This window comes from Pristiophorus japonicus, unplaced genomic scaffold (assembly GCF_044704955.1).
Source record: "Pristiophorus japonicus isolate sPriJap1 unplaced genomic scaffold, sPriJap1.hap1 HAP1_SCAFFOLD_47, whole genome shotgun sequence".
NCBI classification, from domain to species: Eukaryota; Metazoa; Chordata; class Chondrichthyes; family Pristiophoridae; genus Pristiophorus; species Pristiophorus japonicus.
In genome coordinates, this window is record NW_027254374.1 from 3,035,468 (window position 1) to 3,062,009 (window position 26,542).

Here is a 26,542-nt window from a genome sequence, read left to right on the forward strand (position 1 = left end):
CAGAGCAAAGTGAAACCCGCCAAACTGAGTAAAGTTAAAATATCTCAGAGGTACTCGGCTCTGTGACTCGTTGGATAACCTAAAGCCTAGTTCGGTTCCGGCCGATACTTGATCAGTATATCTTCCTGTCTGCACGCATAAGTTCACCTCAATTGGGATAAGCATACATTCAGCGTCAATCTCCACCTCTGCCCTGAATATGAGTGCGTCCTGTTTCTCTCGTGCTGAAAAGATGAGAGAAGCTTCCTTTTGAATTCGTCCCTTGGCTGCCGAGTTCAAAGCGGACAGGAAATCAATCCGGGCTGGCAAAGCTGCCTGGTCTAATTAAAAGTCGGTGATACCCTATATTGTAGGCATGTTCTCGTCTTCTGGCCTCAACATTAGGTTCAACGTATCGGATGATAAGCACCGCTCCCATTGTCTGGTAATGGTTCTGCTTTTCCCACTAACACCTCCTCTGGACCATCCTTTGTTACGTTATTGCCCGATTACCACCCACTTTGTCTTTCTCCATTGTGCCATGTATTATTTAATCACTCCTGCGTTCCGCTGTATCACAGAAGTTCCCATTTGACCTTTCTCGCTGCGTATTTTTTCCAGACGCTATTTTTGTTGAAAACATCTGTAATCTTTAACTTTTTCCTGAAATATCGGAATGATTATCCGACAGAACGTGAAACCGGATTCTTCCTCCACAAAATCTGCACGACCAGCCGAGTTTTACATATTTATCTGTTTATATTCATTCTATTTCCGTGTCCCTTTTAAGGGGATTTGCTGTCTGTCCGAGATCATTCTCTGTCTCTTTAAAATGGTGTGCTATCAGACCCTCATCATTCTGTGTCTGTTTAAAAGGGATGTGCTGTCTGTCCCGGATTTCCAATTTCAAATTTCAAAACCTGCCTTTTGGAATTTTAGTTTGTTTGTGTTTTTGTGTAAGCTAGAGAGTGTGAAAACGTGCTGTGCGATCTTACTGTCATGTGAGAAAAATGCATTACATGCAACTTGAAACCGTACTGATTTGATTGAACACTCCTTCGTGGACTCTCTGACGGTAGAAGAATCTGCTGTGGGATATTGCTATTCCACATCTGAAAGAAAGGAAAATACACAAGTTAGAAATATAGCGATTTTAGGCAGGGCTTGCGTGTGGGCTGTGTGACATGACGACATCCTCCATCCTTATTTGCAAATTCAAATCAAATCAAACCAATACAAGACATAACTGACTGACTGACTTTGTTTATACATGTATATATATATGTGTATATTTTTATATAATCCCAAATATTTAACTTCCAAAATAAATATGCTTTTTCTGTTCTGCCTGCGCTGGGCTCTATTAGATTTGACCTATTTCACAGCACAAGCAGCTGCTGTCAGATCCAGCGGAAAGACACACTCGACTTTAAAATATCGCCCTTGTAGCCCACATATTCCCTCATGGCTTGTCTTCCACCATCGGCTTACTGTGTTTGGGTAGTTATTGACTGCACCTCTCATTTCCAATGGAATTCTTATAGTTACACAGCCTTCGTTCAATAAAAAAATACATAGATTATGAATCAATTATTTATTTCATTGAAACATCTCAAATTCAATTTTTTTTAAATACAATTTAAATGCATTTATTTTCTTAAAATGTTAAATATTTATATATTTCAGACTGGGCAGGTTTTACGTCACTTCCTCCTTCCTGCCTGTATCACCTGTGGCTTGAATAACAGTCTCTGCCCCGCGTGGTCGTGAGCTCCACTGCACAATTGCCTTCCGGGATGATCGAAATCTCTCTTTATTCTTTTAAAAGGGAACTGCTGTCAGTCAAGGGTCATTCTGCATCTGGGTAAAAGGGATGTCCTTGCAATCCCGGATCATTCTGTGTCTGTTTAAATGGGCTGGTTGTCAGTTCCGGTTCATAATCTTTACCGTTAAAACGGATATTCTCATAAACCCGGGTCATCCTGTATTGTTTGAGAAGGAGTATGATTTCAGCTGCAATGACCGAATTGTTAAACTATAGTGTTCCAATTTACATTGGGGTTGCCTGCGCCGGTACGCACCCAGATCGCAGTGCATCTGTTCATTTACTCGAAATATGCTCATCTTTTCCGAAATCCATTCCTTGATGTTGCAGTTGCCCCGAATTTGCTCGCAATATACACAACAACACAATGAATGGTGTTGGCAGCGGCCGCGTGGCTTAATGGATAAGGCGTCTGACTTCGATTACACCAACAAAATTAGCAGAAGATTGCAGGTTCGAGTCGTGCCGCGATCAACTTAGCTCGCTACGTGAAATTTTATATTCTTTGTTGTGATTCTGCCGAGAAACCAACCATCTCTTCCGGTCACTCACCTGAAGTGAAGGAAGGCTGTTTGCTCAAATAACTCATGGCAAGTTTTCATCATTGTCGATCTGCATGCACGGACAGGGCAAGCTGTGAAGTTGACTTTCTTGCACATTATTTCTGTTTGGATACAAAAAGCAGGAGAATGAATGGCTGACGATGTCTTACATCAGAGACGAGGTGGCCGAGAGGTTAAGGCGATGGACTGCTAATCCATTGTGCTCTGCACGCATGGGCTCGAATCCCATTCTCGTCGTCGTTGGCTTGCAGCTTGACCACTTTTTGACATTCACATTTCACCTCATCGCCAAATTCCCCTTTTACTTACAGGGATGCTGTACTTTCCTCATGTCATGTCTCAAATTAATAATATATTCGTCAAATGGAGAACAGTTGCAGTACAATGGCGAGGGGCACTAATTAGATACATATCTGAGAGACAGCACATGCACGATGGGCCATAATATCATTTCTCACCACCGTCAGAATCTGAGAGCTGCACTTTTCACTGTCGGCGGCTCGTTGGTCCACGGTTATGATTCTCCCTTCGGAATAATCACAATTGAAATGCGAGAGGTCACGGGCCAAATCCCGGATGAGCCCCGCCATGTTTTACTCAAAGTTCCGCTTCTAACAGCCGCTCGACATGTGAGAAAACAGACGTATTTCACGTTAAAACGTGTGATTTTACGCCGATGTTCCCTTCGCATCCAAATCCCAGAGCAAAGTGAAACCCGCCAAACTGAGTAAAGTTAAAATATCTCAGAGGTACTCGGCTCTGTGACTCGTTGGATAACCTGATGCCTTGTTTGGTTCCGGCCGATACTTGATCAGTATGTCTTCCTGTCTGTACGCATAAGTTCACCTCAATTGGGATAAGCATACATTCAGCGTCAATCTCCATCTCTGCCCTGAATATCAGTGCGTCCTGTTACTCTAGAGCTGAAAAGATGAGAGAAGCTGCCTTTTGAATTCGTCCCTTGGCTGCCGAATTCAAAGCGGACAGGAAATCAATCCGGGCTGGCAAAGCGGCCTGGTCTGATTAAAAGGCGGTGATACCCTATATTGTAGGCATGTTCTCGTCTTCTGGCCTCAACATTAGGTTCAACGTATCGGATGATAAGCACCGCTCCCATTGTCTAGTAATGGTTCTGCTTTTCCCACTAACACCTCCTCTGCACCATCCTTTGTTACGTTATTGCCCGATTACCACCCACTTTGTCTTTCTCCATTGTGCCATGTATTATTTAATCACTCCTGCGTTCCGCTGTATCACAGAAGTTCCCATTTGTCCTTTCTCGCTGCGCATTTTTTCCAGACGCTATTTTTGTTGAAAACATCTGTAATCTTTAACTTTTTCCTGAAATATCGGAATGATTATCCGACAGAACGTGAAACCGGATTCTGCCTCCACAAAATCTGCACGACCAGCGGAGTTTTACATATTTATCTGTTTTTATTCATTCTATTTCCGTGTCCCTTTTAAGGGGATTTGCTGTCTGTCCGAGATCATTCTCTGTCTCTTTAAAATGGTGTGCTATCAGACCCTCATCATTCTGTGTCTGTTTAAAAGGGATGTGCTGTCTGTCCCGGATTTCCAATTTCAAATTTCAAAACCTGCCTTTCGAGGTTAAGGAATTTTAGTTTGTTTGTGTGTTTCAGACTGGGCTGTTTTTACGTCCCTCCCTCCTTCCTTCCTGCCTGTCTATCACCTGTGGCTTCAATAACAGTCTCTGCGCCGCGTGGTCCAGAGCCCCACTGCACAATTGCCTTTAGGGATGATCGAAATCTCACTTTATTCTTTTAAAAGGGAACTGCTGTCAGTCAAGCGTCATTCTGCATCTGGATAAAAGGGATGTCTTTGCAAACCCGGATCATTCTGTGTCTGTTTGAATGGGCTGGTTGTCAGTTCCGGTTCATAATCTTTCCCTTTAAAACGGATTTTCTCATAATCCCGGGTCATCCTGTATTGTTTGAGAAGGAGTATGATTTCAACTGCAATGACCGAATTGTTAAACTATAGTGTTCCAATTTATATTTGGGTTGCCTGCGCCGGTGCGCACCCAGATCGCAGTGCATCTGTTCATTCACTCGAAATCTGCTCATCTTTTCCTAAATCCACTCCTTGATATTGCAGTTGCCCCGAATTTGCTCGCAATATACACAACAACACAGTGATTGGTGCTGGCAGCGGCCGCGTGACCTAATGGATAAGGCGTCTGACTTCGATTGCAACCGCAAAGTAATCAGAAAATTGCAGGTTCAGGTCCTGCCGCGGTCAACTTAGCTCGCTACGTGAAATTTTATATTCTTTGTTGTGATTCTGCCGAGAAACCAACCATCTCTTCCAGTCACTCACCTGAAGTGAAGGAAGGCTGTTTGCTGAAAGAATCTCATGGCAAGTTTTCATCATTGTCGATCTGCATGCACGGGCAGAGCAAGCTGTGAAGTGGACGTTCATGCACATTATTTCTGTTTGAATACAAAAAGCAGGAGATTGAATGGCTGACGATGTCTTACAGCAGAGACGAGGTGGCCGAGAGATGAAGGCGATGGACTGCTAATCCATTGTGCGCTGCACGCATGGGTTCGAATCCCATTCTCGTCGTCGTTGGCTTGCAGCTTAACCACTTTTTGACATTCACATTTCACCTCATCGCCAAATTCCCCTTTTACTTCCAGGGATGCTGTACTTTCCTCATGTCATGTCTCAAATTAATAATATATTCGTCACAAGGAGAACAGTTGCAGTACAATGGCGAGGGGCACTAATTAGATAGGTATCTGATAGACAGCACATGCACGATGGGCCATAATATCATTTCTCACCACCGTCAGAATCTGAGAGCTGCGCTTTTCACTGTCGGCGGCTCGTTGGTCCACGGTTATGATTCTCGCTTCGGAATGATCACATTTGAAATGCGAGAGGTCACGGGCCAAATCACGGACGAGCCCCGCCATGTTTTACTCCAAGTTCCGCTTCTAACAGCCGCTCGACATGTGAGAAAACAGACGTATTTCACGTTAAAACGTGTGATTTTACGCCGATGTTCCCTTAGCATCCAAATCCCAGAGCAAAGTGAAACCCGCCAAACTGAGTAAAGTTAAAATATCTCAGAGGTACTCGGCTCTGAGACTGGTTGGATAAGCTAAAGCCTTGTTTGGTTCCGGCCGATACTTGATCAGTATATCTTCCTGTCTGTACGCATCAGTTCACCTCAATTGGGATAAGCATACATTCAGCGTCAACCTCCACCTCTGCCCTGAATATGAGTGCGTCCTGTTTCTCTCGAGCTGAAAAGATGAGAGAAGCTGCCTTTTGAATCCGTCCCTTGGCTGCCGAATTCAAAGCGGACAGGAAATCAATCCGGGCTGGCAAAGCTGCCTGGTCTGATTAAAAGGCGGTGATACCCTATATTGTAGGCATGTTCTCGTCTTCTGGCCTCAACATTAGGTTCAACGTATCGGATGATAAGCACCGCTCCCATTGTCTGGTAATGGTTCTGCTTTTCCCACTAACAACTCCTCAGGACCATCCTTTGTTACGTTATTGCCCGATTACCACCCACTTTGTCTTTCTCCATTGTGCCATGTATTATTTAATCACTCCTGCGTTCCGCTGTATCACAGAAGTTCCCATGTGACCTTTCTCGCTGCGTATTTTTTCCAGACGCTATTTTTGTTGAAAACATCTGTAATCTTTAACTTTTTCCTGAAATATAGGAATGATTATCCGACAGAACGTGAAACCGGATTCTTCCTCCACAAAATCTGCACGACCTGCCAAGTTTTACATATTTATCTGTTTTTATTCATTCTATTTCCGTGTCCCTTTTAAGGGGATTTGCTGTCTGTCGGAGATCTTTCTCTGTCTCTTTAAAATGGTGTGCTATCAGACCCTCATCATTCTGTGTCTGTTTAAAAGGGATGTGCTGTCTGTCCCGGATTTCCAATTTCAAATTTCAAAACCTGCCTTTGGAGGTTAAGGAATTTTAGTTTGTTTGTGTGTTTCAGACTGGGCTGGTTTTACGTCCCTCCCTCCTTCCTTCCTGCCTGTCTATCACCTGTGGCTTCAATAACAGTCTCTGCGCCGCGTGGTCCTGAGCCCCACTGCACAATTGCCTTCAGGGATGAGCGAAATCTCACTTTATTCTTTTAAAAGGAAACTGCTGTCAGTCAAGGGTCATTCTGCATCTGGATAAAAGGGATGTCCTTGCAAACCCGGATCATTCTGTGTCTGTTTAAATGGGCTGGTTGTCAGTTCCGGTTCATAATCTTTCCCTTTAAAACGGATTTTCTCATAATCCCGGGTCATCCTGTATTGTTTGAGAAGGAGTATGATTTCAGCTGCAATGACCGAATTGTTAAACTATAGTGTTCCAATTTATATTTGGGTTGCCTGCGCCGGTGCGCACCCAGATCGCAGTGCATCTGTTCATTCACTCGAAATTTGCTCATGTTTTCCTAAATCCACTCCTTGATATTGCAGTTGCCCCGAATTTGCTCGCAATATACACAACAACACAATGATTGGTGCTGGCAGCGGCCGTGTGGTGTAATGGATAAGGCGTCTGACTTCGATTACAACCGCAAAGTTATCAGAGGATTGCAGGTTCGAGTCCTGCCGCGGTCAACTTAGCTCGCTACGTGAAATTTTATATTCTTTGTTGTGATTCTGCCAAGAAACCAACCATCTCTTCCAGTCACTCACCTGAAGTGAAGGAAGGCTGTTTGCTCAAAGAACTCATGGCAAGGTTTCATCATTGTCGATCTGCATGCACGGGCAGGGCAAGCTGTGAAGTTGACTTTCTTGCACATTATTTCTGTTTGGACACAAAAAGCAGGAGAATGAATGGCTGACGATGTCTTACAGCAGAGACGAGGTGGCCGAGAGGTTAGGGCGATGGACTGCTAATCCATTGTGCTCTGCACGCATGGGTTCGAATCCCATTCTCGTCGTCTTTGGCTTGCAGCTTGACCGCTTTTTGACATTCACATTTCACCTCATCGCCAAATTCCCCTTTTACTTACAGGGATGCTGTACTTTCCTCATGTCATGTCTCAAATTAATAATATATTCGTCACAAGGAGAACAGTTGCAGTACAATGGCGAGGGGCACTAATTAGATAGGTATCTGAGAGACAGCACATGCACGATGGGCCATAATATCATTTCTCACCACCGTCAGAATCTGAGAGCTGCGCTTTTCACTGTCGGCGGATCGTTGGTCCACGGTTATGATTCTCGCTTCGGAATGATCACATTTGAAATGCGAGAGGTCACGGGCCAAATCACGGACGAGCCCCGCCATGTTTTACTCAAAGTTCCGCTTCTAACAGCCGCTCGACATGTGAGAAAACAGACGTATTTCACGTTAAAACGTGTGATTTTACGCCGATGTTCCCTTAGCATCCAAATCCCAGAGCAAAGTGAAACCCGCCAAACTGAGTAAAGTTAAACTATCTCAGAGGTACTCGGCTCTGAGACTGGTTGGATAAGCTAAAGCCTTGTTTGGTTCCGGCCGATACTTGATCAGTATATCTTCCTGTCTGTACGCATCAGTTCACCTCAATTGGGATAAGCATACATTCAGCGTCAACCTCCACCTCTGCCCTGAATATGAGTGCGTCCTGTTTCTCTCGAGCTGAAAAGATGAGAGAAGCTGCCTTTTGAATCCGTCCCTTGGCTGCCGAATTCAAAGCGGACAGGAAATCAATCCGGGCTGGCAAAGCTGCCTGGTCTGATTAAAAGGCGGTGATACCCTATATTGTAGGCATGTTCTCGTCTTCTGGCCTCAACATTAGGTTCAACGTATCGGATGATAAGCACCGCTCCCATTGTCTGGTAATGGTTCTGCTTTTCCCACTAACAACTCCTCAGGACCATCCTTTGTTACGTTATTGCCCGATTACCACCCACTTTGTCTTTCTCCATTGTGCCATGTATTATTTAATCACTCCTGCGTTCCGCTGTATCACAGAAGTTCCCATTTGACCTTTCTCGCTGCGTATTTTTTCCAGACGCTATTTTTGTTGAAAACATCTGTAATCTTTAACTTTTTCCTGAAATATAGGAATGATTATCCGACAGAACGTGAAACCGGATTCTTCCTCCACAAAATCTGCACGACCTGCCAAGTTTTACATATTTATCTGTTTTTATTCATTCTATTTCCGTGTCCCTTTTAAGGGGATTTGCTGTCTGTCGGAGATCTTTCTCTGTCTCTTTAAAATGGTGTGCTATCAGACCCTCATCATTCTGTGTCTGTTTAAAAGGGATGTGCTGTCTGTCCCGGATTTCCAATTTCAAATTTCAAAACCTGCCTTTGGAGGTTAAGGAATTTTAGTTTGTTTGTGTGTTTCAGACTGGGCTGGTTTTACGTCCCTCCCTCCTTCCTTCCTGCCTGTCTATCACCTGTGGCTTCAATAACAGTCTCTGCGCCGCGTGGTCCTGAGCCCCACTGCACAATTGCCTTTAGGGATGATCGAAATCTCACTTTATTCTTTTAAAAGGAAACTGCTGTCAGTCAAGGGTCATTCTGCATCTGGATAAAAGGGATGTCCTTGCAAACCCGGATCATTCTGTGTCTGTTTAAATGGGCTGGTTGTCAGTTCCGGTTCATAATCTTTCCCTTTAAAACGGATTTTCTCATAATCCCGGGTCATCCTGTATTGTTTGAGAAGGAGTATGATTTCAGCTGCAATGACCGAATTGTTAAACTATAGTGTTCCAATTTATATTTGGGTTGCCTGCGCCGGTGCGCACCCAGATCGCAGTGCATCTGTTCATTCACTCGAAATTTGCTCATGTTTTCCTAAATCCACTCCTTGATATTGCAGTTGCCCCGAATTTGCTCGCAATATACACAACAACACAATGATTGGTGCTGGCAGCGGCCGTGTGGTGTAATGGATAAGGCGTCTGACTTCGATTACAACCGCAAAGTTATCAGAAGATTGCAGGTTCGAGTCCTGCTGCGGTCAACTTAGCTCGCTACGTGAAATTTTAGATTCTTTGTTGTGATTCTGCCGAGAAACCAACCATCTCTTCCAGTCACTCACCTGAAGTGAAGGAAGGCTGTTTGCTCAAAGAACTCATGGCAAGGTTTCATCATTGTCGATCTGCATGCACGGGCAGGGCAAGCTGTGAAGTTGACTTTCTTGCACATTATTTCTGTTTGGACACAAAAAGCAGGAGAATGAATGGCTGACGATGTCTTACAGCAGAGACGAGGTGGCCGAGAGGTTAGGGCGATGGACTGCTAATCCATTGTGCTCTGCACGCATGGGTTCGAATCCCATTCTCGTCGTCGTTGGCTTGCAGCTTGACCGCTTTTTGACATTCACATTTCACCTCATCGCCAAATTCCCCTTTTACTTACAGGGATGCTGTACTTTCCTCATGTCATGTCTCAAATTAATAATATATTCGTCACAAGGAGAACAGTTGCAGTACAATGGCGAGGGGCACTAATTAGATAGGTATCTGAGAGACAGCACATGCACGATGGGCCATAATATCATTTCTCACCACCGTCAGAATCTGAGAGCTGCGCTTTTCACTGTCGGCGGCTCGTTGGTCCACGGTTATGATTCTCGCTTCGGAATGATCACATTTGAAATGCGAGAGGTCACGGGCCAAATCACGGACGAGCCCCGCCATGTTTTACTCAAAGTTCCGCTTCTAACAGCCGCTCGACATGTGAGAAAACAGACGTATTTCACGTTAAAACGTGTGATTTTACGCCGATGTTCCCTTAGCATCCAAATCCCAGAGCAAAGTGAAACCCGCCAAACTGAGTAAAGTTAAACTATCTCAGAGGTACTCGGCTCTGAGACTGGTTGGATAAGCTAAAGCCTTGTTTGGTTCCGGCCGATACTTGATCAGTATATCTTCCTGTCTGTACGCATCAGTTCACCTCAATTGGGATAAGCATACATTCAGCGTCAACCTCCACCTCTGCCCTGAATATGAGTGCGTCCTGTTTCTCTCGAGCTGAAAAGATGAGAGAAGCTGCCTTTTGAATCCGTCCCTTGGCTGCCGAATTCAAAGCGGACAGGAAATCAATCCGGGCTGGCAAAGCTGCCTGGTCTGATTAAAAGGCGGTGATACCCTATATTGTAGGCATGTTCTCGTCTTCTGGCCTCAACATTAGGTTCAACGTATCGGATGATAAGCACCGCTCCCATTGTCTGGTAATGGTTCTGCTTTTCCCACTAACAACTCCTCAGGACCATCCTTTGTTACGTTATTGCCCGATTACCACCCACTTTGTCTTTCTCCATTGTGCCATGTATTATTTAATCACTCCTGCGTTCCGCTGTATCACAGAAGTTCCCATTTGACCTTTCTCGCTGCGTATTTTTTCCAGACGCTATTTTTGTTGAAAACATCTGTAATCTTTAACTTTTTCCTGAAATATAGGAATGATTATCCGACAGAACGTGAAACCGGATTCTTCCTCCACAAAATCTGCACGACCTGCCAAGTTTTACATATTTATCTGTTTTTATTCATTCTATTTCCGTGTCCCTTTTAAGGGGATTTGCTGTCTGTCGGAGATCTTTCTCTGTCTCTTTAAAATGGTGTCCTATCAGACCCTCATCATTCTGTGTCTGTTTAAAAGGGATGTGCTGTCTGTCCCGGATTTCCAATTTCAAATTTCAAAACCTGCCTTTGGAGGTTAAGGAATTTTAGTTTGTTTGTGTGTTTCAGACTGGGCTGGTTTTACGTCCCTCCCTCCTTCCTTCCTGCCTGTCTATCACCTGTGGCTTCAATAACAGTCTCTGCGCCGCGTGGTCCTGAGCCCCACTGCACAATTGCCTTTAGGGATGATCGAAATCTCACTTTATTCTTTTAAAAGGAAACTGCTGTCAGTCAAGGGTCATTCTGCATCTGGATAAAAGGGATGTCCTTGCAAACCCGGATCATTCTGTGTCTGTTTAAATGGGCTGGTTGTCAGTTCCGGTTCATAATCTTTCCCTTTAAAACGGATTTTCTCATAATCCCGGGTCATCCTGTATTGTTTGAGAAGGAGTATGATTTCAGCTGCAATGACCGAATTGTTAAACTATAGTGTTCCAATTTATATTTGGGTTGCCTGCGCCGGTGCGCACCCAGATCGCAGTGCATCTGTTCATTCACTCGAAATTTGCTCATGTTTTCCTAAATCCACTCCTTGATATTGCAGTTGCCCCGAATTTGCTCGCAATATACACAACAACACAATGATTGGTGCTGGCAGCGGCCGTGTGGTATAATGGATAAGGCGTCTGACTTCGATTACAACCGCAAAGTTATCAGAAGATTGCAGGTTCGAGTCCTGCCGCGGTCAACTTAGCTCGCTACGTGAAATTTTTTATTCTTTGTTGTGATTCTGCCGAGAAACCAACCATCTCTTCCAGTCACTCACCTGAAGTGAAGGAAGGCTGTTTGCTCAAAGAACTCATGGCAAGGTTTCATCATTGTCGATCTGCATGCACGGGCAGGGCAAGCTGTGAAGTTGACTTTCTTGCACATTATTTCTGTTTGGACACAAAAAGCAGGAGAATGAATGGCTGACGATGTCTTACAGCAGAGACGAGGTGGCCGAGAGGTTAGGGCGATGGACTGCTAATCCATTGTGCTCTGCACGCATGGGTTCGAATCCCATTCTCGTCGTCGTTGGCTTACAGCTTGACCGCTTTTTGACATTCACATTTCACCTCATCGCCAAATTCCCCTTTTACTTACAGGGATGCTGTACTTTCCTCATGTCATGTCTCAAATTAATAATATATTCGTCACAAGGAGAACAGTTGCAGTACAATGGCGAGGGGCACTAATTAGATAGGTATCTGAGAGACAGCACATGCACGATGGGCCATAATATCATTTCTCACCACCGTCAGAATCTGAGAGCTGCGCTTTTCACTGTCGGCGGCTCGTTGGTCCACGGTTATGATTCTCGCTTCGGAATGATCACATTTGAAATGCGAGAGGTCACGGGCCAAATCACGGACGAGCCCCGCCATGTTTTACTCAAAGTTCCGCTTCTAACAGCCGCTCGACATGTGAGAAAACAGACGTATTTCACGTTAAAACGTGTGATTTTACGCCGATGTTCCCTTAGCATCCAAATCCCAGAGCAAAGTGAAACCCGCCAAACTGAGTAAAGTTAAACTATCTCAGAGGTACTCGGCTCTGAGACTGGTTGGATAAGCTAAAGCCTTGTTTGGTTCCGGCCGATACTTGATCAGTATATCTTCCTGTCTGTACGCATCAGTTCACCTCAATTGGGATAAGCATACATTCAGCGTCAACCTCCACCTCTGCCCTGAATATGAGTGCGTCCTGTTTCTCTCGAGCTGAAAAGATGAGAGAAGCTGCCTTTTGAATCCGTCCCTTGGCTGCCGAATTCAAAGCGGACAGGAAATCAATCCGGGCTGGCAAAGCTGCCTGGTCTGATTAAAAGGCGGTGATACCCTATATTGTAGGCATGTTCTCGTCTTCTGGCCTCAACATTAGGTTCAACGTATCGGATGATAAGCACCGCTCCCATTGTCTGGTAATGGTTCTGCTTTTCCCACTAACAACTCCTCAGGACCATCCTTTGTTACGTTATTGCCCGATTACCACCCACTTTGTCTTTCTCCATTGTGCCATGTATTATTTAATCACTCCTGCGTTCCGCTGTATCACAGAAGTTCCCATTTGACCTTTCTCGCTGCGTATTTTTTCCAGACGCTATTTTTGTTGAAAACATCTGTAATCTTTAACTTTTTCCTGAAATATAGGAATGATTATCCGACAGAACGTGAAACCGGATTCTTCCTCCACAAAATCTGCACGACCTGCCAAGTTTTACATATTTATCTGTTTTTATTCATTCTATTTCCGTGTCCCTTTTAAGGGGATTTGCTGTCTGTCGGAGATCTTTCTCTGTCTCTTTAAAATGGTGTGCTATCAGACCCTCATCATTCTGTGTCTGTTTAAAAGGGATGTGCTGTCTGTCCCGGATTTCCAATTTCAAATTTCAAAACCTGCCTTTGGAGGTTAAGGAATTTTAGTTTGTTTGTGTGTTTCAGACTGGGCTGGTTTTACGTCCCTCCCTCCTTCCTTCCTGCCTGTCTATCACCTGTGGCTTCAATAACAGTCTCTGCGCCGCGTGGTCCTGAGCCCCACTGCACAATTGCCTTTAGGGATGATCGAAATCTCACTTTATTCTTTTAAAAGGAAACTGCTGTCAGTCAAGGGTCATTCTGCATCTGGATAAAAGGGATGTCCTTGCAAACCCGGATCATTCTGTGTCTGTTTAAATGGGCTGGTTGTCAGTTCCGGTTCATAATCTTTCCCTTTAAAACGGATTTTCTCATAATCCCGGGTCATCCTGTATTGTTTGAGAAGGAGTATGATTTCAGCTGCAATGACCGAATTGTTAAACTATAGTGTTCCAATTTATATTTGGGTTGCCTGCGCCGGTGCGCACCCAGATCGCAGTGCATCTGTTCATTCACTCGAAATTTGCTCATGTTTTCCTAAATCCACTCCTTGATATTGCAGTTGCCCCGAATTTGCTCGCAATATACACAACAACACAATGATTGGTGCTGGCAGCGGCCGTGTGGTATAATGGATAAGGCGTCTGACTTCGATTACAACCGCAAAGTTATCAGAAGATTGCAGGTTCGAGTCCTGCCGCGGTCAACTTAGCTCGCTACGTGAAATTTTTTATTCTTTGTTGTGATTCTGCCGAGAAACCAACCATCTCTTCCAGTCACTCACCTGAAGTGAAGGAAGGCTGTTTGCTCAAAGAACTCATGGCAAGGTTTCATCATTGTCGATCTGCATGCACGGGCAGGGCAAGCTGTGAAGTTGACTTTCTTGCACATTATTTCTGTTTGGACACAAAAAGCAGGAGAATGAATGGCTGACGATGTCTTACAGCAGAGACGAGGTGGCCGAGAGGTTAGGGCGATGGACTGCTAATCCATTGTGCTCTGCACGCATGGGTTCGAATCCCATTCTCGTCGTCGTTGGCTTGCAGCTTGACCGCTTTTTGACATTCACATTTCACCTCATCGCCAAATTCCCCTTTTACTTACAGGGATGCTGTACTTTCCTCATGTCATGTCTCAAATTAATAATATATTCGTCACAAGGAGAACAGTTGCAGTACAATGGCGAGGGGCACTAATTAGATAGGTATCTGAGAGACAGCACATGCACGATGGGCCATAATATCATTTCTCACCACCGTCAGAATCTGAGAGCTGCGCTTTTCACTGTCGGCGGCTCGTTGGTCCACGGTTATGATTCTCGCTTCGGAATGATCACATTTGAAATGCGAGAGGTCACGGGCCAAATCACGGACGAGCCCCGCCATGTTTTACTCAAAGTTCCGCTTCTAACAGCCGCTCGACATGTGAGAAAACAGACGTATTTCACGTTAAAACGTGTGATTTTACGCCGATGTTCCCTTAGCATCCAAATCCCAGAGCAAAGTGAAACCCGCCAAACTGAGTAAAGTTAAACTATCTCAGAGGTACTCGGCTCTGAGACTGGTTGGATAAGCTAAAGCCTTGTTTGGTTCCGGCCGATACTTGATCAGTATATCTTCCTGTCTGTACGCATCAGTTCACCTCAATTGGGATAAGCATACATTCAGCGTCAACCTCCACCTCTGCCCTGAATATGAGTGCGTCCTGTTTCTCTCGAGCTGAAAAGATGAGAGAAGCTGCCTTTTGAATCCGTCCCTTGGCTGCCGAATTCAAAGCGGACAGGAAATCAATCCGGGCTGGCAAAGCTGCCTGGTCTGATTAAAAGGCGGTGATACCCTATATTGTAGGCATGTTCTCGTCTTCTGGCCTCAACATTAGGTTCAACGTATCGGATGATAAGCACCGCTCCCATTGTCTGGTAATGGTTCTGCTTTTCCCACTAACAACTCCTCAGGACCATCCTTTGTTACGTTATTGCCCGATTACCACCCACTTTGTCTTTCTCCATTGTGCCATGTATTATTTAATCACTCCTGCGTTCCGCTGTATCACAGAAGTTCCCATTTGACCTTTCTCGCTGCGTATTTTTTCCAGACGCTATTTTTGTTGAAAACATCTGTAATCTTTAACTTTTTCCTGAAATATAGGAATGATTATCCGACAGAACGTGAAACCGGATTCTTCCTCCACAAAATCTGCACGACCTGCCAAGTTTTACATATTTATCTGTTTTTATTCATTCTATTTCCGTGTCCCTTTTAAGGGGATTTGCTGTCTGTCGGAGATCTTTCTCTGTCTCTTTAAAATGGTGTGCTATCAGACCCTCATCATTCTGTGTCTGTTTAAAAGGGATGTGCTGTCTGTCCCGGATTTCCAATTTCAAATTTCAAAACCTGCCTTTGGAGGTTAAGGAATTTTAGTTTGTTTGTGTGTTTCAGACTGGGCTGGTTTTACGTCCCTCCCTCCTTCCTTCCTGCCTGTCTATCACCTGTGGCTTCAATAACAGTCTCTGCGCCGCGTGGTCCTGAGCCCCACTGCACAATTGCCTTTAGGGATGATCGAAATCTCACTTTATTCTTTTAAAAGGAAACTGCTGTCAGTCAAGGGTCATTCTGCATCTGGATAAAAGGGATGTCCTTGCAAACCCGGATCATTCTGTGTCTGTTTAAATGGGCTGGTTGTCAGTTCCGGTTCATAATCTTTCCCTTTAAAACGGATTTTCTCATAATCCCGGGTCATCCTGTATTGTTTGAGAAGGAGTATGATTTCAGCTGCAATGACCGAATTGTTAAACTATAGTGTTCCAATTTATATTTGGGTTGCCTGCGCCGGTGCGCACCCAGATCGCAGTGCATCTGTTCATTCACTCGAAATTTGCTCATGTTTTCCTAAATCCACTCCTTGATATTGCAGTTGCCCCGAATTTGCTCGCAATATACACAACAACACAACGTGGCTAATGTATAAGGCGTCTGACTTTGATTACAACCGCAAAGTTATCAGAAAATTGCAGCTTCGAGTCCTGCCGCGGTCAACTTAGCTCGCTATGTGATATGTTATATTCTTTGTTGTGATTCTGCCGAGAAACCAACCATCTCTTCCAGTCACTCACCTGAAGTGAAGGAAGGCTGTTTGCTCAAAGAACTCATGGCAAGGTTTCATCATTGTCGATCTGCATGCACGGGCAGGGCAAGCTGTGAAGTTGACTTTCTTGCACATTATTTCTGTTTGGACACAAAAAGCAGGAGAATGAATGGCTGACGATGTCTTACAGCAGAGACGAGGTGGCCGAGAGGTTAGGGCGATGGACTGCTAATCCATTGTGCTCTGCACGCATGGGTTCGAATCCCATTCTCGTCGTCGTTGGCTTGCAGCTTGACCGCTTTTTGACATTCACATTTCACCTCATCGCCAAATTCCCCTTTTACTTACAGGGATGCTGTACTTTCCTCATGTCATGTCTCAAATTAATAACATATTCGTCAAAAGGAGAACAGTTGCAGTACAATGGCGAGGGGCACAAATTAGATACATATCTGAGAGACAGCACATGCACGATGGGCCATAATATCATTTCTCACCACCGTCAGAATCTGAGAGCTGCACTTTTCACTGTCGGCGGCTCGTTGGTCCACGGTTATGATTCTCCCTTCGGAATAATCACAATTGAAATGCGAGAGGTCACGGGCCAAATCCCGGACGAGCACCGCCATGTTTTACTCAAAGTTCCGCTTCTAACAGCCGCTCGACATGTGAGAAAACAGACGTATTTCACGTTAAAACGTGTGATTTTACGCCGATGTTCCCTTCGCATCCAAATCCCAGAGCAAAGTGAAACCCGCCAAACTGAGTAAAGTTAAAATATCTCAGAGGTACTCGGCTCTGTGACTCGTTGGATAACCTGATGCCTTGTTTGGTTCCGGCCGATACTTGATCAGCATGTCTTCCTGTCTGTACGCATAAGTTCACCTCAATTGGGATAAGCATACATTCAGCGTCAATCTCCATCTCTGCCCTGAATATCAGTGCGTCCTGTTACTCTAGAGCTGAAAAGATGAGAGTAGCTGCCTTTTGAATTCGTCCCTTGGCTGCCGAATTCAAAGCGGACAGGAAATCAATCCGGGCTGGCAAAGCGGCCTGGTCTGATTAAAAGGCGGTGATACCCTATATTGTAGGCATGTTCTCGTCTTCTGGCCTCAACATTAGGTTCAACGTATCGGATGATAAGCACCGCTCCCATTGTCTAGTAATGGTTCTGCTTTTCCCACTAACACCTCCTCTGGACCATCCTTTGTTACGTTATTGCCCGATTACCACCCACTTTGTCTTTCTCCATTGTGCCATGTATTATTTAATCACTCCTGCTTTCCGCTGTATCACAGAAGTTCCCATTTGTCCTTTCTCGCTGAGCATTTTTTCCAGACGCTAATTTTGTTGAAAACATCTGTAATCTTTAACTTTTTCCTGAAATATCGGAATGATTATCCGTCAGAACGTGAAACCGGATTCTGCCTCCACAAAATCTGCACGACCAGCGGAGTTTTACATATTTATTTGTTTTTATTCATTCTATTTCCGTGTCCCTTTTAAGGGGATTTGCTGTCTGTCCGAGATCATTCTCTGTCTCTTTAAAATGGTGTGCTATCAGACCCTCATCATTCTGTGTCTGTTTAAAAGGGATGTGCTGTCTGTCCCGGATTTCCAATTTCAAATTTCAAAACCTGCCTTTCGAGGTTAAGGAATTTTAGTTTGTTTGTGTGTTTCAGACTGGGCTGGTTTTACGTCCCTCCCTCCCTCCTTCCTGCCTGTCTATCACCTGTGGCTTCAATAACAGTCTCTGCGCCGCGTGGTCCTGAGCCCCACTGCACAATTGCCTTTAGGGATGATCGAAATCTCACTTTATTCTTTTAAAAGGGAACTGCTGTCAGTCAAGGGTCATTCTGCATCTGGATAAAAGGGATGTCTTTGCAAACCCGGATCATTCTGTGTCTGTTTAAATGGGCTGGTTGTCAGTTCCGGTTCATAATCTTTCCCTTTAAAACGGATTTTCTCATAATCCCGGGTCATCCTGTATTGTTTGAGAAGGAGTATGATTTCAGCTGCAATAATCGAATTGTTAAACTATCGTGTTCCAATTTATATTTGGGTTGCCTGCGCCGGTGCGCACCCAGATCGCAGTGCATCTGTTCATTCACTCGAAATATGCTCATCTTTTCCTAAAACCACTCCTTGATATTGCAGTTGCCCCGAATTTGCTCGCAATATACACAACAACACAGTGATTGGTGCAGGCAGCGGCCGCGTGGCCTAATGGATAAGGCGTCTGACTTCGATTGCAACCGCAAAGTAATCAGAAAATTGCAGGTTCGAGTCCTGCCGCGGTCAACTTAGCTCGCTACGTGAAATTTTATATTCTTTGTTGTGATTCTGCCGAGAAACCAACCATCTCTTCCAGTCACTCACCTGAAGTGAAGGAAGGCTGTTTGCTGAAAGAATCTCATGGCAAGTTTTCATCATTGTCGATCTGCATGCACGGGCAGAGCAAGCTGTGAAGTGGACGTTCATGCACATTATTTCTGTTTGAATACAAAAAGCAGGAGATTGAATGGCTGACGATGTCTTACAGCAGAGACGAGGTGGCCGAGAGATGAAGGCGATGAACTGCTAATCCATTGTGCGCTGCACGCATGAGTTCGAATCCCATTCTCGTCGTCGTTGGCTTGCAGCTTAACCACTTTTTGACATTCACATTTCACCTCATCGCCAAATTCCCCTTTTACTTCCAGGGATGCTGTACTTTCCTCATGTCATGTCTCAAATTAATAACATATTCGTCAAAAGGAGAACAGTTGCAGTACAATGGCGAGGGGCACAAATTAGATACATATCTGAGAGACAGCACATGCACGATGGGCCATAATATCATTTCTCACCACCGTCAGAATCTGAGAGCTGCACTTTTCACTGTCGGCGGCTCGTTGGTCCACGGTTATGATTCTCCCTTCGGAATAATCACAATTGAAATGCGAGAGGTCACGGGCCAAATCCCGGACGAGCACCGCCATGTTTTACTCAAAGTTCCGCTTCTAACAGCCGCTCGACATGTGAGAAAACAGACGTATTTCACGTTAAAACGTGTGATTTTACGCCGATGTTCCCTTCGCATCCAAATCCCAGAGCAAAGTGAAACCCGCCAAACTGAGTAAAGTTAAAATATCTCAGAGGTACTCGGCTCTGTGACTCGTTGGATAACCTGATGCCTTGTTTGGTTCCGGCCGATACTTGATCAGCATGTCTTCCTGTCTGTACGCATAAGTTCACCTCAATTGGGATAAGCATACATTCAGCGTCAATCTCCATCTCTGCCCTGAATATCAGTGCGTCCTGTTACTCTAGAGCTGAAAAGATGAGAGTAGCTGCCTTTTGAATTCGTCCCTTGGCTGCCGAATTCAAAGCGGACAGGAAATCAATCCGGGCTGGCAAAGCGGCCTGGTCTGATTAAAAGGCGGTGATACCCTATATTGTAGGCATGTTCTCGTCTTCTGGCCTCAACATTAGGTTCAACGTATCGGATGATAAGCACCGCTCCCATTGTCTAGTAATGGTTCTGCTTTTCCCACTAACACCTCCTCTGGACCATCCTTTGTTACGTTATTGCCCGATTACCACCCACTTTGTCTTTCTCCATTGTGCCATGTATTATTTAATCACTCCTGCTTTCCGCTGTATCACAGAAGTTCCCATTTGTCCTTTCTCGCTGAGCATTTTTTCCAGACGCTAATTTTGTTGAAAACATCTGTAATCTTTAACTTTTTCCTGAAATATCGGAATGATTATCCGTCAGAACGTGAAACCGGATTCTGCCTCCACAAAATCTGCACGACCAGCGGAGTTTTACATATTTATTTGTTTTTATTCATTCTATTTCCGTGTCCCTTTTAAGGGGATTTGCTGTCTGTCCGAGATCATTCTCTGTCTCTTTAAAATGGTGTGCTATCAGACCCTCATCATTCTGTGTCTGTTTAAAAGGGATGTGCTGTCTGTCCCGGATTTCCAATTTCAAATTTCAAAACCTGCCTTTCGAGGTTAAGGAATTTTAGTTTGTTTGTGTGTTTCAGACTGGGCTGGTTTTACGTCCCTCCCTCCCTCCTTCCTGCCTGTCTATCACCTGTGGCTTCAATAACAGTCTCTGCGCCGCGTGGTCCTGAGCCCCACTGCACAATTGCCTTTAGGGATGATCGAAATCTCACTTTATTCTTTTAAAAGGGAACTGCTGTCAGTCAAGGGTCATTCTGCATCTGGATAAAAGGGATGTCTTTGCAAACCCGGATCATTCTGTGTCTGTTTAAATGGGCTGGTTGTCAGTTCCGGTTCATAATCTTTCCCTTTAAAACGGATTTTCTCATAATCCCGGGTCATCCTGTATTGTTTGAGAAGGAGTATGATTTCAGCTGCAATAATCGAATTGTTAAACTATCGTGTTCCAATTTATATTTGGGTTGCCTGCGCCGGTGCGCACCCAGATCGCAGTGCATCTGTTCATTCACTCGAAATATGCTCATCTTTTCCTAAAACCACTCCTTGATATTGCAGTTGCCCCGAATTTGCTCGCAATATACACAACAACACAGTGATTGGTGCAGGCAGCGGCCGCGTGGCCTAATGGATAAGGCGTCTGACTTCGATTGCAACCGCAAAGTAATCAGAAAATTGCAGGTTCGAGTCCTGCCGCGGTCAACTTAGCTCGCTACGTGAAATTTTATATTCTTTGTTGTGATTCTGCCGAGAAACCAACCATCTCTTCCAGTCACTCACCTGAAGTGAAGGAAGGCTGTTTGCTGAAAGAATCTCATGGCAAGTTTTCATCATTGTCGATCTGCATGCACGGGCAGAGCAAGCTGTGAAGTGGACGTTCATGCACATTATTTCTGTTTGAATACAAAAAGCAGGAGATTGAATGGCTGACGATGTCTTACAGCAGAGACGAGGTGGCCGAGAGATGAAGGCGATGGACTGCTAATCCATTGTGCGCTGCACGCATGAGTTCGAATCCCATTCTCGTCGTCGTTGGCTTGCAGCTTAACCACTTTTTGACATTCACATTTCACCTCATCGCCAAATTCCCCTTTTACTTCCAGGGATGCTGTACTTTCTTCATGTCATGTCTCAAATTAATAATATATTCGTCACAAGGAGAACAGTTGCAGTACAATGGCGAGGGGCACTAATTAGATAGGTATCTGAGAGACAGCACATGCACGATGGGCCATAATATCATTTCTCACCACCGTCAGAATCTGAGAGCTGCGCTTTTCACTGTCGGCGGCTCGTTGGTCCACGGTTATGATTCTCGCTTCGGAATGATCACATTTGAAATGCGAGAGGTCACGGGCCAAATCACGGACGAGCCCCGCCATGTTTTACTCAAAGTTCCGCTTCTGACAGCCGCTCGACATGTGAGAAAACAGACGTATTTCACGTTAAAACGTGTGATTTTACGCCGATGTTCCCTTCGCATCCAAATCCCAGAGCAAAGTGAAACCCGCCAAACTGAGTAAAGTTAAAATATCTCAGAGGTACTCGGCTCTGAGACTGGTTGGATAAGCTAAAGCCTTGTTTGGTTCCGGCCGATACTTGATCAGTATATCTTCCTGTCTGTACGCATCAGTTCACCTCAATTGGGATAAGCATACATTCAGCGTCAACCTCCACCTCTGCCCTGAATATGAGTGCGTCCTGTTTCTCTCGAGCTGAAAAGATGAGAGAAGCTGCCTTTTGAATCCGTCCCTTGGCTGCCGAATTCAAAGCGGACAGGAAATCAATCCGGGCTGGCAAAGCTGCCTGGTCTGATTAAAAGGCGGTGATACCCTATATTGTAGGCATGTTCTCGTCTTCTGGCCTCAACATTAGGTTCAACGTATCGGATGATAAGCACCGCTCCCATTGTCTGGTAATGGTTCTGCTTTTCCCACTAACAACTCCTCAGGACCATCCTTTGTTACGTTATTGCCCGATTACCACCCACTTTGTCTTTCTCCATTGTGCCATGTATTATTTAATCACTCCTGCGTTCCGCTGTATCACAGAAGTTCCCATTTGACCTTTCTCGCTGCGTATTTTTTCCAGACGCTATTTTTGTTGAAAACATCTGTAATCTTTAACTTTTTCCTGAAATATAGGAATGATTATCCGACAGAACGTGAAACCGGATTCTTCCTCCACAAAATCTGCACGACCTGCCAAGTTTTACATATTTATCTGTTTTTATTCATTCTATTTCCGTGTCCCTTTTAAGGGGATTTGCTGTCTGTAGGAGATCTTTCTCTGTCTCTTTAAAATGGTGTGCTATCAGACCCTCATCATTCTGTGTCTGTTTAAAAGGGATGTGCTGTCTGTCCCGGATTTCCAATTTCAAATTTCAAAACCTGCCTTTGGAGGTTAAGGAATTTTAGTTTGTTTGTGTGTTTCAGACTGTGCTGGTTTTACTTCCCTCCCTCCTTCTCAATCACCTGTGGCTTCAATAACATTCTCTGCGCCGCGTGGTCCTGAGCCCCACTGCACAATTGCCTTCAGGGATGATCGAAATCTCACTTTATTCTTTTAAAAGGGAACTGCTGTCAGTCAAGGGTCATTCTGCATCTGGGTAAAAGGGATGTGCTTGCAATCCCGGATCATTCTTTGTCTGATTAAATGGGCTCGTTGTCAGTTCCGGTTATAATCTTTCCCTTTAAAACGGATTTTCTCATAAACCCGGGTCATCCTGTATTGCTTGAGAAGGAGTATGATTTCAGCTGCAATGACCGAATTGTTAAACTATCGTGTTCCAATTTACATTGGGGTTGCCTGCGCCGGTGCGCACCCAGATCGCAGTGCATCTGTTCATTCACTCGAAATATGCTCATCTTTTCCTAAATCCACTCCTTGATATTGCAGTTGCCCCGAATTTGCTCGCAATGTCCACAACAACACAACGTGGCTAATGTATAAGGCGTCTGACTTTGATTACAACCGCAAAGTTATCAGAAAATTGCAGCTTCGAGTCCTGCCGCGGTCAACTTAGCTCGCTATGTGATATTTTATATTCTTTGTTGTGATTCTGCCGAGAAACCAACCATCTCTTCCAGTCACTCACCTGAAGTGAAGGAAGGCTGTTTGCTCAAAGAACTCATGGCAAGGTTTCATCATTGTCGATCTGCATGCACGGGCAGGGCAAGCTGTGAAGTTGACTTTCTTGCACATTATTTCTGTTTGGACACAAAAAGCAGGAGAATGAATGGCTGACGATGTCTTACAGCAGAGACGAGGTGGCCGAGAGGTTAGGGCGATGGACTGCTAATCCATTGTGCTCTGCACGCAAGGGTTCGAATCCCATTCTCGTCGTCGTTGGCTTGCAGCTTGACCGCTTTTTGACATTCACATTTCACCTCATCGCCAAATTCCCCTTTTACTTACAGGGATGCTGTACTTTCCTCATGTCATGTCTCAAATTAATAACATATTCGTCAAAAGGAGAACAGTTGCAGTACAATGGCGAGGGGCACAAATTAGATACATATCTGAGAGACAGCACATGCACGATGGGCCATAATATCATTTCTCACCACCGTCAGAATCTGAGAGCTGCACTTTTCACTGTCGGCGGCTCGTTGGTCCACGGTTATGATTCTCCCTTCGGAATAATCACAATTGAAATGCGAGAGGTCACGGGCCAAATCCCGGACGAGCACCGCCATGTTTTACTCAAAGTTCCGCTTCTAACAGCCGCTCGACATGTGAGAAAACAGACGTATTTCACGTTAAAACGTGTGATTTTACGCCGATGTTCCCTTCGCATCCAAATCCCAGAGCAAAGTGAAACCCGCCAAACTGAGTAAAGTTAAAATATCTCAGAGGTACTCGGCTCTGTGACTCGTTGGATAACCTGATGCCTTGTTTGGTTCCGGCCGATACTTGATCAGCATGTCTTCCTGTCTGTACGCATAAGTTCACCTCAATTGGGATAAGCATACATTCAGCGTCAATCTCCATCTCTGCCCTGAATATCAGTGCGTCCTGTTACTCTAGAGCTGAAAAGATGAGAGTAGCTGCCTTTTGAATTCGTCCCTTGGCTGCCGAATTCAAAGCGGACAGGAAATCAATCCGGGCTGGCAAAGCGGCCTGGTCTGATTAAAAGGCGGTGATACCCTATATTGTAGGCATGTTCTCGTCTTCTGGCCTCAACATTAGGTTCAACGTATCGGATGATAAGCACCGCTCCCATTGTCTAGTAATGGTTCTGCTTTTCCCACTAACACCTCCTCTGGACCATCCTTTGTTACGTTATTGCCCGATTACCACCCACTTTGTCTTTCTCCATTGTGCCATGTATTATTTAATCACTCCTGCGTTCCGCTGTATCACAGAAGTTCCCATTTGTCCTTTCTCGCTGCGCATTTTTTCCAGACGCTATTTTTGTTGAAAACATCTGTAATCTTTAACTTTTTCCTGAAATATCGGAATGATTATCCGTCAGAACGTGAAACCGGATTCTGCCTCCACAAAATCTGCACGACCAGCGGAGTTTTACATATTTATTTGTTTTTATTCATTCTATTTCCGTGTCCCTTTTAAGGGGATTTGCTGTCTGTCCGAGATCATTCTCTGTCTCTTTAAAATGGTGTGCTATCAGACCCTCATCATTCTGTGTCTGTTTAAAAGGGATGTGCTGTCTGTCCCGGATTTCCAATTTCAAATTTCAAAACCTGCCTTTCGAGGTTAAGGAATTTTAGTTTGTTTGTGTGTTTCAGACTGGGCTGGTTTTACGTCCCTCCCTCCCTCCTTCCTGCCTGTCTATCACCTGTGGCTTCAATAACAGTCTCTGCGCCGCGTGGTCCTGAGCCCCACTGGACAATTGCCTTTAGGGATGATCGAAATCTCACTTTATTCTTTTAAAAGGGAACTGCTGTCAGTCAAGGGTCATTCTGCATCTGGATAAAAGGGATGTCTTTGCAAACCCGGATCATTCTGTGTCTGTTTAAATGGGCTGGTTGTCAGTTCCGGTTCATAATCTTTCCCTTTAAAACGGATTTTCTCATAATCCCGGGTCATCCTGTATTGTTTGAGAAGGAGTATGATTTCAGCTGCAATAATCGAATTGTTAAACTATCGTGTTCCAATTTATATTTGGGTTGCCTGCGCCGGTGCGCACCCAGATCGCAGTGCATCTGTTCATTCACTCGAAATATGCTCATCTTTTCCTAAAACCACTCCTTGATATTGCAGTTGCCCCGAATTTGCTCGCAATATACACAACAACACAGTGATTGGTGCAGGCAGCGGCCGCGTGGCCTAATGGATAAGGCGTCTGACTTCGATTGCAACCGCAAAGTAATCAGAAAATTGCAGGTTCGAGTCCTGCCGCGGTCAACTTAGCTCGCTACGTGAAATTTTATATTCTTTGTTGTGATTCTGCCGAGAAACCAACCATCTCTTCCAGTCACTCACCTGAAGTGAAGGAAGGCTGTTTGCTGAAAGAATCTCATGGCAAGTTTTCATCATTGTCGATCTGCATGCACGGGCAGAGCAAGCTGTGAAGTGGACGTTCATGCACATTATTTCTGTTTGAATACAAAAAGCAGGAGATTGAATGGCTGACGATGTCTTACAGCAGAGACGAGGTGGCCGAGAGATGAAGGCGATGGACTGCTAATCCATTGTGCGCTGCACGCATGAGTTCGAATCCCATTCTCGTCGTCGTTGGCTTGCAGCTTAACCACTTTTTGACATTCACATTTCACCTCATCGCCAAATTCCCCTTTTACTTCCAGGGATGCTGTACTTTCCTCATGTCATGTCTCAAATTAATAATATATTCGTCACAAGGAGAACAGTTGCAGTACAATGGCGAGGGGCACTAATTAGATAGGTATCTGAGAGACAGCACATGCACGATGGGCCATAATATCATTTCTCACCACCGTCAGAATCTGAGAGCTGCGCTTTTCACTGTCGGCGGCTCGTTGGTCCACGGTTATGATTCTCGCTTCGGAATGATCACATTTGAAATGCGAGAGGTCACGGGCCAAATCACGGACGAGCCCCGCCATGTTTTACTCAAAGTTCCGCTTCTGACAGCCGCTCGACATGTGAGAAAACAGACGTATTTCACGTTAAAACGTGTGATTTTACGCCGATGTTCCCTTCGCATCCAAATCCCAGAGCAAAGTGAAACCCGC

The 26,542-nt window shown here is 44.8% G+C and overlaps 16 non-coding genes across 16 annotated transcripts; all 16 read left to right on the forward strand.

The window, feature by feature from the left end:
- The first annotated feature begins 2,522 nt into the window (after nt 1-2,522).
- Nucleotides 2,523-2,604, forward strand: trnas-gcu (transfer RNA serine (anticodon GCU)). The gene has a single exon. It is a non-coding gene; the product is annotated as a tRNA-Ser (tRNA).
- A 2,270-nt stretch (nt 2,605-4,874) lies between these two features.
- trnas-gcu (transfer RNA serine (anticodon GCU)) lies at nt 4,875-4,956 on the forward strand. The gene has a single exon. It is a non-coding gene; the product is annotated as a tRNA-Ser (tRNA).
- Nucleotides 4,957-7,225: 2,269 nt separating this feature from the next.
- Nucleotides 7,226-7,307, forward strand: trnas-gcu (transfer RNA serine (anticodon GCU)). The gene has a single exon. It is a non-coding gene; the product is annotated as a tRNA-Ser (tRNA).
- Nucleotides 7,308-9,576: 2,269 nt separating this feature from the next.
- Nucleotides 9,577-9,658, forward strand: trnas-gcu (transfer RNA serine (anticodon GCU)). The gene has a single exon. It is a non-coding gene; the product is annotated as a tRNA-Ser (tRNA).
- Nucleotides 9,659-11,594: 1,936 nt separating this feature from the next.
- On the forward strand, nt 11,595-11,683 carry trnar-ucg (transfer RNA arginine (anticodon UCG)). The gene is given in 2 exon segments: nt 11,595-11,631; nt 11,648-11,683. It is a non-coding gene; the product is annotated as a tRNA-Arg (tRNA).
- Nucleotides 11,684-11,927: 244 nt separating this feature from the next.
- On the forward strand, nt 11,928-12,009 carry trnas-gcu (transfer RNA serine (anticodon GCU)). The gene has a single exon. It is a non-coding gene; the product is annotated as a tRNA-Ser (tRNA).
- Nucleotides 12,010-13,945: 1,936 nt separating this feature from the next.
- trnar-ucg (transfer RNA arginine (anticodon UCG)) lies at nt 13,946-14,034 on the forward strand. Its single transcript is given in 2 exon segments — nt 13,946-13,982; nt 13,999-14,034. It is a non-coding gene; the product is annotated as a tRNA-Arg (tRNA).
- A 244-nt stretch (nt 14,035-14,278) lies between these two features.
- trnas-gcu (transfer RNA serine (anticodon GCU)) lies at nt 14,279-14,360 on the forward strand. The gene has a single exon. It is a non-coding gene; the product is annotated as a tRNA-Ser (tRNA).
- A 2,246-nt stretch (nt 14,361-16,606) lies between these two features.
- Nucleotides 16,607-16,688, forward strand: trnas-gcu (transfer RNA serine (anticodon GCU)). Its single transcript has one exon. It is a non-coding gene; the product is annotated as a tRNA-Ser (tRNA).
- Nucleotides 16,689-18,624: 1,936 nt separating this feature from the next.
- Nucleotides 18,625-18,713, forward strand: trnar-ucg (transfer RNA arginine (anticodon UCG)). The gene is given in 2 exon segments: nt 18,625-18,661; nt 18,678-18,713. It is a non-coding gene; the product is annotated as a tRNA-Arg (tRNA).
- A 245-nt stretch (nt 18,714-18,958) lies between these two features.
- On the forward strand, nt 18,959-19,040 carry trnas-gcu (transfer RNA serine (anticodon GCU)). Its single transcript has one exon. It is a non-coding gene; the product is annotated as a tRNA-Ser (tRNA).
- Nucleotides 19,041-20,976: 1,936 nt separating this feature from the next.
- Nucleotides 20,977-21,065, forward strand: trnar-ucg (transfer RNA arginine (anticodon UCG)). Its single transcript is given in 2 exon segments — nt 20,977-21,013; nt 21,030-21,065. It is a non-coding gene; the product is annotated as a tRNA-Arg (tRNA).
- Nucleotides 21,066-21,310: 245 nt separating this feature from the next.
- trnas-gcu (transfer RNA serine (anticodon GCU)) lies at nt 21,311-21,392 on the forward strand. Its single transcript has one exon. It is a non-coding gene; the product is annotated as a tRNA-Ser (tRNA).
- Nucleotides 21,393-23,626: 2,234 nt separating this feature from the next.
- Nucleotides 23,627-23,708, forward strand: trnas-gcu (transfer RNA serine (anticodon GCU)). The gene has a single exon. It is a non-coding gene; the product is annotated as a tRNA-Ser (tRNA).
- Nucleotides 23,709-25,644: 1,936 nt separating this feature from the next.
- trnar-ucg (transfer RNA arginine (anticodon UCG)) lies at nt 25,645-25,733 on the forward strand. The gene is given in 2 exon segments: nt 25,645-25,681; nt 25,698-25,733. It is a non-coding gene; the product is annotated as a tRNA-Arg (tRNA).
- A 245-nt stretch (nt 25,734-25,978) lies between these two features.
- On the forward strand, nt 25,979-26,060 carry trnas-gcu (transfer RNA serine (anticodon GCU)). The gene has a single exon. It is a non-coding gene; the product is annotated as a tRNA-Ser (tRNA).
- Nucleotides 26,061-26,542: the final 482 nt, after the last annotated feature.